Below are 12856 nucleotides of genomic sequence, written 5' to 3'. Positions count from 1 at the left end.
ATTATTTCTCTTCTTGCCCACCCCTTGCCAAATAAAATCCTAGATCCTGAACCAAAAAAAAAAATGAGTTTGCATTTGCAAGTTTCTTTGAAATATTACATATTGCCATTGGCTATATTTATTGGAAGGAGCTTCAGAAAAGTAGATTAAGATTTCAGCTGTGGAGAAATAGCTTAAATCTGACTGAATTCTGTGTAAATAAACATATGTGACTAGCTGTAATTAAATTTGGAGTGTTTTTTTTTATGTTGAAATAACTGTTATTTGGGGCAGAGCCAAGATGGCAGAGTAGAAAGATGTACATACTCTAGCTCTTCCCCCACAGCCTATAAAATACATGTAAAGAATGATTCTCACCAAATTCTAGAGCAGCAGAAACTATAGAACAATGGAGTGGAGGAGCCCAGGGTGACCTGAAAGGTCTATGGGAAAGGTGTGTCACACCAGAAGTGGAGTGCAGCACAGTCCTGCCTTGGCAGTGTGGCCCCAGGAGGAACAGAACTGGAGCAGGCCTCAGGGATGGAATCCCCAGCAGCAGTGGAGGCTCTCAGATCCCTCAACCCACAGGTGACAAAGACACTTCAAAGGTCAGTGAGAGGGCTTTTTCTCCTTGGTGACAAGGGAAAAGGGTCCTTCCCTAGCCCCGGCTCCAGGTGGTGGCCATGGCAGGCAGTAGTCAGTGTCCATTGTTAGAAGTCCTCATCTTAAAGCCTGTGGGGAAATTAAGCAGCTGATCTAAACCTCAGGCCTGAGTGGTGGCCCCCCCCACCTAAAGCCCCTGGGGGAATTGAGCAGCTGATCTGAACCTCAACCCTGAGCATAGTCCTGGGACATGGAGGAGCTAGAGGCTGTTGAGGAGTAAATGCCTCTTCCTTGATTGTGCCATCTTGGAGGAACTGAGATCTTACAGGTCTCCAGAATGTACCCTACTCTTGACAGAGGACCCAAAGGTCAAGTCACAGGTTGGGAAAATGCCCAAAAAAGGGATAACAAATAAGACTACAGAAGGTTACCTTCTTGGTGAACACATATTTTCTCCCATCCTTTTGGATGAGGAAGACCAATGTTTACCATCAGGGGAAGACAAAAAAGTCAAGGCTTCTGCATCTCAAACATCCAAAATAAATATGCAGTGGTCTCAGGCCATGGAAGAGCTCAAAAAGGATTTTGAAAGTCAAGTAAGAGAGGTGGAGGAAAAATTGGGAAGAGAAATAAGAGCAATACAAGAAAATCATGAAAAGTGAGTGAACAGCTTGCTAAAGGAGACCCCAAAAAATGCTGAAGAAAATAACACCTTTAAAAAAAGGCTAACTCAATTGGCAAAAGAAGTCCAAAAAACCAATGAGAAGAATGCTTTAAATAGCAGAATTAGCCAAATGGAAAAGGAGGTTCAAAAGCTCACTGAAGAAAATAGTTTTTTAAAAATTAGAATGGAACAGATGGAAGCTAGTGACTTTATGGGAAACCAAGAAATTACAAAACAAAACCAAAAGAATGAAAAAATAGAAAATAATGTGAAATAACTCATTGGAAAAACAGCTGAACTGGAAAATAGATCCAGGAGAGACAATTTAAAAATCACGGGACTACCTGAAAGCCATGATCAAAAAGAGAGCCTAGACATCATCTTTCATGAAATTTTCAAGGAAAACTGCCCTGGTATTCTAGAACCAGAAGGCAAAATAAATATTGAAAGAATCCACCAATCACCTCCTGAAAGAGATCCAAAAAGAGAAACTCCTAGGAACATTGTAGCCAAATTCCAGAGTTTCCAGGTCAAGGAGAAAATATTACAAGCAGCTAGAAAGAAACAATTCAAGTCCTGTGGAAATACAATCAGGATAACAAAAGATCTAGCATCTTCTACATTCAGGGATTGAAGGGCATGGAATATGATATTCCAGAAGTCAAAGGATCTAAGATTAAAACCAAGAATCACCTACCCAGCAAAACTGAGTGTAATACTTCAGGGGAAAAATGGTTTTTCAATAAAATAGAGGACTTTCAAGCATTCTTGATGAAAAGACCAGAGCTGAAAAGAAAATTTGACTTTCAAACACAAGAATCAAAAGAAGTATGAAAAGGCAAACAGGAAAGAAAAATCACAAGGGACTTGCTAAAGTTGAACTGTTTACATTCCTACATGGAAAGATAATATTTGTAACTCTTGAAACCTTTCTCAGTATCTCGGTAGTTGGAGGGATTATACACACACAAACACACACACACAGACAGACATATATATACATACAGGGAGAAAGAGACAGACAGAGAGACAGAGAGCACAGGGTGAGTTGAATAGGAAGGAATCACATCTAAAAAAATAAAATTAAGGAGTGAGAGAGGAATATATTGGGAGGAGAAAGGGAGAAATGCAATGGGGCAAATTATCTCTTGTAAGAAAAGCAAAGAAAAGCTTTTTCAATGGAGGGGGAAAAGGAGGAGGTGAGACAGAAGAAGTGAAACTTACTCTCATCACACTTGGCTCAAGGAAGGAATAACATGCACACTCAACTTGGTGTGAAAATCTATCTTAAACTACAGGAAAGTAGAGGAGAAGGGGATAAGCAGGGTGGGGGTGATGATGGAAGGGAGGACAAATGGGAGGAAGGAGCAGTTAGAAGTAAACACCCTTGGGGAAGGACAAGGTCAAAAGAGAGAATAGAAGAAATGGGGGGCAGGATAGGATGGATGGAAAAAATTTTACACAACATGACTATTATGGAAGTCATTTGCAAAACTACACATGTATAGCCTATATTGAATTGCTCAGTGGGGATGGGTGAGGAGGGAGGAAGGAAGAGAAGTTGGAACTCAAAGTTTTAGGAACAAATGTTGAGAATTGTTTTCATATACAGTTGGGAAATAAGAAATACAGGTAATGGGTATAGAAATTTATCTTGCCCTATGGACAAGAGAGAAGATGGGGATAAGGGAAGGGAGAGGTGTTAGAAGAGAGGGCAGATTGGTGGAAGGGGTAATCAGAATGCTTGTCATTTTGGGGTGGAGAGAGGGCAGAGATGGGGAGAAAATTTGGAACTCAAAATTTTGTGGAAATGAATGTTGAAAACTTAAAATAAACAAACAAACAAACAAACAAAAATTTTCCAAAAAAAAAGAAATAAGTATTATTAGCCTTCTGGTAGGTGCTGTGATGTAAAGGTTAGCTAAGACAACACTCCTGCACTCATGAAGATTATAGTTTGGTGGGAGGATAGCATACGATAGTGTTTTCAACAGACCACCATCAATCAATGCTGAAGCCACTGACCATTTACTTCAGGTTCAAGCCAATCCCTCTTTAGTTGAATTTCCAACTGAAAAAGAGATGCCTTTAAGTTTCTCTGGTATGCTAAAGTATCTGGTACTGATTATATTCCAGCTGAGATTTATAAGGCAGGGGGCCCACTCATACAAAAGCTGAGTGAAATCTTCTGGGTTATAAGGCAAGAGGAGGTTATCACCCAGGAGTTCAAAGATGCCTCCATTGTCCATCCAGAAAAAGGAAATAGGTTGGTTTGTGACAATCAAGGGTTGGGGGGTAGGGTTACTCTCTCGTAGTCAATGCCAGGAAGATTCTTTCTAGACTCCTTCTTATTAGGCTGATCCTCCACTTGAAAGATGGTCATCTACTTGAGAGCCAGTGTGGCTTCAACCGAGGAATGGTAGATATGCTGCCTGACAACTTTAGGAGAAATACTAGGAGCAGAACAGAAGTCTGTACATGGTATTTGTGGTTATGGCCAAGGCCTTTGATACTGGTAGTTGTGAAGTCTTGTGGAAGATCAAAATTTGGTTGTCCTGAGAAGTTCATCAGTACTGTATGCTAGTTCCATAATGGCATGCTGGCTACAGATAATGGACAACACTCTTACTCTTTCCCAGTCACCAGTGGAGTACAGAAGGACTGTGTGCTTATTCCCATGCATGATAATTTCAGCAATGTTGTCAGATGCCTTCAAGGAGGATGAAAATGGCATTAAGCTCAGCTACCCCATTGAAGGTGAACTATTTAAATTGAAAAGGCTACAATCTAAGACTAAAGTGAAAGGAGAGTTTGTTCATGATTTTTTTGTTTGCAGATGATTGTATACTCAATGCAGTCTCTGAGGCCAAGAAGCACAGAGTCTGGATTGATTCTGTGCCACATGTGCTAATTTTGACCTGACAATTAACACCAAGAAAACAGGTTCTCTATCATCCATACATGGAACTATTGATTTTAACAAATGGAGAAATTTTGAATGCTGTGGGCAAGTTCATTTGCCTTGGCAGTATGCTTTCTAGGGATGTACATATAGATGATGAGTTTGATACATTACCAGATGCATTATGCATTACCAGAATTAGCTTACTGTTTGGGAGGCTCTGAAAGAAAGTGTGGGAGGGCAAAGGCTGCTTACCAAACTGAAAGTCTACAGAGCCATTGTGGTAACCTCTTTGTTGCATGCCTGTAAAACCTGAATAGCATACCAGCACCATGACAAGAAACTGAATCACTTCTTTTTGAATTGTCTTAGGGAGATTCTGAAGATCACCTTGCCAGATAAGGTACTGGACACTGAGATCCTCTCTTGAGCTAAACCACCAAGAATTCAAACTCTGTTGTAGAGAGTGTGACTCTGATGGGCTGGCCAGGTTGTTTGAATGTCAAACAAATGTTTCTCTAGCAGACAATTTTAAGGAGAACTCACACAAAGTAAGCACTCACATAGAGGTCAGAGGAAGTGATACAAAGACACTCTCAAGGTCTCTCTGAAGAACTTCATGAGACATAGGAGACACTGGCACACAACTACCCAGCATGGTGTGCCCACACTGAAGAAGTCATTATGCTTTATGAGCAAAGCAAAAGAAATGTGAGATGCACAATTTTAGAGATGTCCCCATTCCAACTATTCATATGTACTATTTGTGCCCAAACTGTGGTAGAGCCTTCCAAGTTCATATTGGTCTAATCAGTCATAGTCGGATGTACTGTATATTGACCCCAACATAGTAATTTCACTTTGGTCCTCTGTGAGTACAAAGGACAAACACCAACCAGTACAAAATACAGATAACTATGATTCACATATAATGAGGGGATTTAGTGCATACATAGTTGTCATTGGTTTATTTAGCTGATATAACACTTCCACATGGAAATTCACATCTGGGAGAGCTCAATAGCTTTCTCAGAGCTTCCTGTGAGAGATCAGGGGGTAGAAACAGACTTTGGTGCTTGGTCTTTTCATTTCCTTTTCTGTTCTATGTGAAGGGAACAGTTTCCAACCTTGAAAAAGATATTAAGTCACAGGAATCTGGTAGTTAGAATCTAGGCAGGCTTTGCAGCCAGTAGTACTTTGATGACCTGAGGAGCAAGGGAAAAGGGGGAAATTTTCCAGATCCCAGCCCAGTGGAAATATTTACTTGGCAATAGTGCCACATCTGAACATGAAGTTTAGGAGATAACTAATGTTATGTAAGGGAAAATATTTGTGCTTAGATTTTTACTCTGTCTTTGAAGTAAATATCCCTTTATGAAAATTAATTGATGTTAAATGCTTTTATGGAACTGGGGTACTAGCCACAGGCCTCTAACGCTGGGTCAAGGTGACAGCTGGTGGAACCATAGAGGTTGGAAAAAGAGAGATATCCTACCAATCCCTCAGAGTACTCTTGAACCCTGAGGGGGAGAGGTAGCAGGCTTGGCTTTAGAAGAGATGGTCCAGAGTACACACACTATACACAAAATCTCTTGATGACTACATTGAACAGTTGGAAAACAAGGTTCTGCATAAGGAGATAGATCTTTATCCACTGAAGAGATCAGTGGTTTTCAAGTTAGGTGGAATTTGAGTTGAGTTTTAAAGAATGAATAGTAATAATAATACTTATAGACATTTATACAGCTCATGAAATTTGCAAATATTCACTTAAAACTCTCAGCAACTCTGTGAAGTATTATGATCTCTATTTGGCAGATAAGGAAACATTTAAAGAAGTTAAGTGACATGCTCAGGGTCAGGTAGTTAGTAAGTGTCAGAGTAGGATTTGAAAGTGGGTCCCCATGATTACAGGGCCTATGAGATAGCCACTATGATATGCTACGCTTTCTTACTGAGTATGAAGTCAGGTTTAAAGGGGAGAGAGAACTTTTCAGCATAAGGAAAAATGGCATACAAATATGAGAGCACAATGTGTATGGGGAAGAAAGAGTTGCCCAGTTTTCCTGGAGTGTAGAGTGTGTAAAGATGAGTAATATAAGCTAGAATTCAAAATGTAGGAAAGTATTAGATGGTAGAAGGCCTTGAATGCCAAGTAAAGGAATTTGATTCAGGAAGCAATATAAGCAACTTGAAGATTTTTTTTCAGCATAGGAGTGATATGATCAGATCTATGTATTATAAAAATTGTTCTGGAAATAATAGGAAGGACTTGAGGGGAAACAGTGGACACAGAAATGTCTATAAGAAAGTTGCAGTGGTCCAAGAAGGTAGTAATGAGAGCTTAAGTTAGGGTGATGTCTGGGGGGAAAGAGAGAAAGGAAACAAGAATTTATTAAATATTTACTCTGAGCACTGTACAAACACTTTATAAATATTTCATTTAGTCCTTACAACAATCCTAGGAGGTAGACACTATCATTATCATCCACATTTGGCAGTCAGGGAAACAGGCTGACAGTGGTTAAGGGACTTGCCCAGGGTCATCCAACTACTGAATGTCTGAGGCTGGATTTGAACTCATTCCTCTTTAGTTAAGGCTTAATCCACTGGTCCATCTAGAGAAGAAAAAAGATGGGAGAGATATTTCAGAAATAGAATTGACAAGAATTGGTAATTGGATGTAAGAGACAACAGGCAGGAAAGCACCAAAAATGGCTCCACATTTAAGAATAGGCCCACAGTGACACGAGGAGACAATAAATGTAGATTTGGGGGAAAGGGACAAATTAAGATTGTTCACAATCTTGCCTTATTCATGTTTACATAATATTTTTTTTTTTTGGTAAATAAAAGCTCTTAGTCTGCCAGTTCTCTCTCCTGCCCTAGATGACCTCTTTTTCTATTAAGTCTGACTTTCATCTCAGTCATCTTTGATCTCATCCGTACTTGCCTTCTCCAGGATTTTGCTCTTTCAACTATCTTTCTACTGGCCCTTTCCTTTTTAATTTACGAAGACCCTGTGACTTCCTTTATCTTAGTCTGACCCTGCTCCCCATTCAAGCCACCATCTTATCTTTGCCTCGACTTAGTACCATACACTGACTGCTAAACCCCTTACCTTCATCTCCTGTCCTCATTGTCCCTGCTAAAACTCAATAAGAGAGAGCTTTCAACATTAAGAAAGAAAGACCTGGGTTAGAATCTTGCATCAGGTATTAATCATGTGACCCTGAGGTAGTCAGTTTAACTCCTGGAAAAACCATCTAATTCATAATACATATCTACCTCAGCTATATGGTTCTCTATAATTCTGTATTCCCTAAGAATGAACCATGTGACTTAACAGACATCCAGAGGACACAATTATTTCAAAGCAAGGGCATGGAACGAAAAGTAGCAACAAAAACTCTCTCAAAACCTGGATGGCATAAATACACACAGTGATAACATAAAGATACACATATAGGGAACATGCATGGAGAAGCACATTTGTAGAAAAGACACAGATGAGACAAACACGTGGGAGGCCCTTCATCCTTTTATGTTCTGAATTAGAACTGCTGATGACTTCTAGTGTTGTCATCATGATACTCCATCTGGAGCCTGCTCACCTTGTCTTCTCTGCTGATTTGGTGACATAGCCCTTGATGTGTGGTGTTCTATGAGGCGTGTATGAGACAAGACAGTTCTTTCTTGTTGAATGCTGTTTTTTCCACCAACTCCAGCATCTGGCTCTAGAGAAATCTTTGAAAGCTAATATAGATATAGATATATAGATGAATATAGATAGATAGATATTCCATATGTAGATATATGTATACTCCATATATATGCCAAATATAAATAAATACATACACCATATGTAGATATATACGGCATATATATATATATATATATATATATATATATATATATATATATATATATATATATATATATATATATATATATATATATATAGGAGAGTAAACAGAGCACAGAGATAGTACATGAGGAACTTCATTCATGAGAAACAAATGTGGATGATGACTCACATCTCTAATTCTGCAGGGCTCCATATGTCCTATCATGCTCCTTCTATGGTGCTCTTCAACAAACAAGGTGTCTTGGTTAGTTGCATTGTTGTGCTTGGTTTATTGGGCCTAATCTCCACAAGCCTAATTTTCTACTGATTGACAATAGTCTCTGTGGCCTCCAGTTTCTGGCTAAGCTGAAATCCTTGGTGAGGTTCCTGCCAGGCTCCTTCAGGAACGACTATCAGGAAGATTCCTCAAGTGTGCTACCTTGGAATCTTGGCTTTGAGTCTTGCTATCTTGCAAAATGTTGGCAATATTGCTCCAGGCTCCAAATACTCATCCTTCCAGCCTCTCTACGTTGAAAGCTGGGGCTCAGGAAGAAATGTCCTGTAGCTCTTCTGTCAGGATTTGTCCAAGTACGTATTTGTTATGGCCATGTACTTCTGCCACATGATACCATTGCTAATGATAGGGAGGGGGACAGGCAGAAAGAAAGGAATCCCCTCTTCTCTGGCTGAAACAGGTATAAGAGAATTTAGCATAGTGCCAGGCACATAATGGGTACTTTACAAATACTTATTGACTTGACTTGAGAATCCATAAGAGTTAGCTCAGAGTTTTCTCCAGAATGGACTTCTACTTATTTATTCTCAAGTTGACTCTCTTGACTGATTTGGTCAGGATCATTCCCCACTTTTAAAATTCTTAGTCTCTTCCCTGTTGCCCAAATCAATGAATGGGTGAAAAAAGCACCAAGGCAATCCTTTCCTGAGTCAAATGTCAAATCCGACCTTTTCATATGCAAATTTAATCACTGCCTTCCTTAAAAATTCAAAATATGGCATGTTGTAATTTTGTCAAGCAGACTGAGAAACTCAGTGGATTAGTGATACCTGGATCAACACTCCTTCCATACATATTCACTTCTAAATACGTCCTTCCTCGCTCTCCCTACCTGGAAAGACATTCTTTCTAAAAAAAAAAAAAAAAAAAAAAGTTTTAAAATAAATAGGGAAAAGTAATTCAAGAAAACTAGTTAACACATTTGCAGGGTTTGACAACAAATCCATATTTAACACTCAGAGTTCCCTGTCTCTTCAATGAAGGAAGGGAGGTACATTTTTTTCAACTATTTTGTGGCATTCAGGTATAGATTTTTAAAATTTTAATTTTCACTGTCAAAGTCATTGTATATATAGTTTTCTTGGTTCTGTAATACTTACAAGTTTTCCTTTGCTTCTTTGAATTCTTCATATCATTATTTCTCAAGGTACAGTAATATTCCATGAAATTTACATTTATCAGTTAATTTAGTTATTCTCCAATTGACAGGCACTTACTTTGCTGCTAGTAATTTGCTACCACAAAAATGTTGTCAAGAGCATTTTGTTGTAAATGGGACATTTCTTTATGTCTTTTGCCTTCTTGGGTTCTAATAGTAGAACTCTAGAGGAAAGGGTACAAATACTTTAGTCACTTTTTTGTGGTCTATAAGTCTTTTTTTCCAATTTATTTATTTTTAGTTTTCAACATTCACTTCCATAAGTTTTAAATTTTCTCCCCCTCCCTCTCCAAGGTGGCATGCAATCTGATATGGGCTCTACACTTGCATTCCTATTAAACACATTTTCACATTAGTCATGTTGCATAGAAGAATTATTTACAAAGTGGAGAAACCATGAGAAAGAGAAAACAAAATAAAACAAAAAAGAAAATAGTCTGCTTTGCTCTGCAGTCCAACTCCATAGTTCTTTCTCCAGATGTAGATGGCATTTTCCAACATGAGTCCTTTGGAATTGCTTTAGGCCCTTATATTGCTAAGGGTTAAGTCTATCAAGATCAGTCTTCATATAATGTAGCTATTCCTGTCAACCATGTTCTCCTGGTTCTGCTCCCCTCACTCAGCATCAGTTCATAGAATTCTTCCTAGGATTTTCTGAAGTCTGCTGTCCATCATTTCTTATAGCACAATAGTATTCCATTGCATTAATATACCACACCTTATTCAGCCATGCCCCAATTGATCCTCAATTTCCAGTTCCTGGCCACCACACAAAGAGCTGCTACACGTGGGTCCTTTTCCCACTTTTATGATTTTTTTGGGATACAGCCCTAGAAAGGTATTGCTAGGTCAAAGGGTATGCACATTTTTATAGCCCTTTGGATATAGTTCCATATTGCTCTCCAGAAGAGTTGGATTAACTCACAGCTCCACCAACAATGAATTAGTGTTTCATCTCTCCCACATCCTCTCCAACATTTATCATTTTCCTGTTTTGTCATGTTAGTCAACCTGGTAAGAGTGATGTGGTACCTCAGAGTTATTTTGATTTGCATCTCTCCAATCAATAGTGATTTAGTGCAATTTTTCATACGAATATAAATGGCTTTAATTCCTTCCTCTGAAAACTGCCTGTTCATATCTTTTGACCATTTATCAATTGGGGAATGGCTTGTATTCTTGTAAATTTCACTCAGTTCTCTATATATTTTAGAAATGACACCTTTATCAGAAACACTAATTGTAAAATTTTTTTCTCAGTTTTCTGCTTCTCTCCTAATCTTAGTTGGATTGGCTTTGTTTGTGCAAAAATTTTTCAATTTTATGTAATCAAAATTATCCATTTTGTATTTCAGAATGTTCTCTATCTCATATTTGGTCAAAAATCCCTCCATTCTCCATAAACCTGACAGATATTCTTTGCTCCACTAATTTGTTTATAGTATCAGTCTTTATACCTAAATTGTGTACCCATTTGGACTTTATTTTGGTATACAGTGTCAGGCATTGGTCTAAGCCCAGCTTCTGCCACATTATTTTCCCAGCAGTTTTTGTCAAATAGTGAGTTCTTATCCCAGAAATTCTTATCTTTAGGTTTATCAGACAGTAGATTGCTATAATCTTTGACTACCATGTCTTGTGTACCTAACCTATTCCACTGACCTACCCCTCTCTTTCTTAGCCAATACCAAGTAGTTTTGATATTGCTGCTTTGTAATACAATTTTAATATCTGGTATGGCTAGGCCACTTTCCCTATCATTTCTTTTCATTAATTCCTTTGATTTTTCTGCACATTTTCTTCTTCAAGATGAATTTTGATATTATTTTTCTAGCTCTATAAAATAATTTTTGGTAGTTTGATTGGTATGGCACTGAATAAATAAATTAATTTAGGTAAAATTATCATTTTTATTATATTAACTCAGCCTACCCATGAACAAATGATATTTTTCCAATTATTTAGAATTGACTTTATATGTGCAAAAAGTGTTTTGTAATTGTGTTCATATAGTTCCTGCATTTGTTTTGGCAGTAGACTCCCAAATATTTTATAATATCTTTAGTAACTTTAAATGGAATTTCTCTTTCTATCTCTTGCTGTTGGGTTTTGTTAATAATATATAGGAATGTTGAGGATTTATGTTGGTTTATTTTATATGTTTCAACTTCACTAAAGTTGTTCATTATTTCAAATAGTTTTTTTCTTTAGATTCTCTAGGATTCTCTAAGCATATCATCACACCATTGTAAAGAGTGATAATTTCTTCTTTGTGTATTCTAATTTCTTCTATTTCTTTTTCTTTTGTTACTGTTAAAGCTAACATTTCTAGTATTATATTGAATAATAGTGATGATAATGGACATCCTTGTTTCACCCCAATCTTATTAGAAAGGAATCTAGCTTATCTCCATTATATACAATGCTTGCTGAAGATTTTAGGTAGATGCTACTTACTTTAAGGAAGACTCCATTTATTCCTATGCTCTCCAGGGTTTTTAATAAGAATGGGTATTATTTTTTGTCCAAAGATTTCTACATGTTTTGAAATAATCATGTGGTTTGTGTTAGATTTGTTGTTGATATGATCATTTATGGTGGTTTATGTTAGATTTGTTGTTGATATGATAAATTATGCTGATAATTTTCCTAATATTGAGCCAATTTTGCATCCCTGGTATAAATCCTACCTGATCAAAGTATATTATTCTCATGATAAGTTGTTCTAATCTTTTTGCTAGTATTTTATTTAAAATGTTTGCATCTATATTCATCAGGGAAATTGGTCTATAATTTTCTTTCTCTGTCTTGGCTCTTCTGTTTTAGTTACTTAAAAAAGCATAGCACCTTAATAGCTCTGTGACCCTGGGCAAGTCACTTAATCCTGATTACCTCAAAAAAAACCTTAACTCCTGATTGCCTTTTAGAATGGCAATTTATAACTCCAATAAAAACGTATTCTTCGAACGTAGATGATACACATATTTTGCCTCTTTGCCAAATGTTTGTATGTAAGGTAAAATCTTACAGTTGTTTTAATTTACATTTCTATTATTGGTGATTTGGACCAATCTTTCACATGGTGGTTGCCAGTTTGCCCTTCTTTTGACAACTATTCATATAATTTGACTACTTATCTATTTGAAAATGGCTCTTGGCCTTGCACATTCATTTTAGTTCCCTATGTATATTGACTGTCAGACCCTTATCAGAGATATTTGACACAAGCATTTTTGCCCCATGTATCACCAAGGCAATATTCATAGCACTGGTGGTGGCTGTAAATATGCCAGTATAGTTCTCAATCATAAAGTAAAACAGACTCTCCACATAGAAGGCAAAAGAAAAACATTTATTTAGACACCAGGAAGCCAAATCCCAGAATGAGAAAGCAAAAATCCATCACA

Source organism: Notamacropus eugenii, chromosome 4 (genome assembly GCF_028372415.1).
Source record: "Notamacropus eugenii isolate mMacEug1 chromosome 4, mMacEug1.pri_v2, whole genome shotgun sequence".
In the NCBI taxonomy this organism is placed as follows: Eukaryota; Metazoa; Chordata; class Mammalia; order Diprotodontia; family Macropodidae; genus Notamacropus; species Notamacropus eugenii.
Note: the sequence above shows the minus strand (reverse complement) of the source record.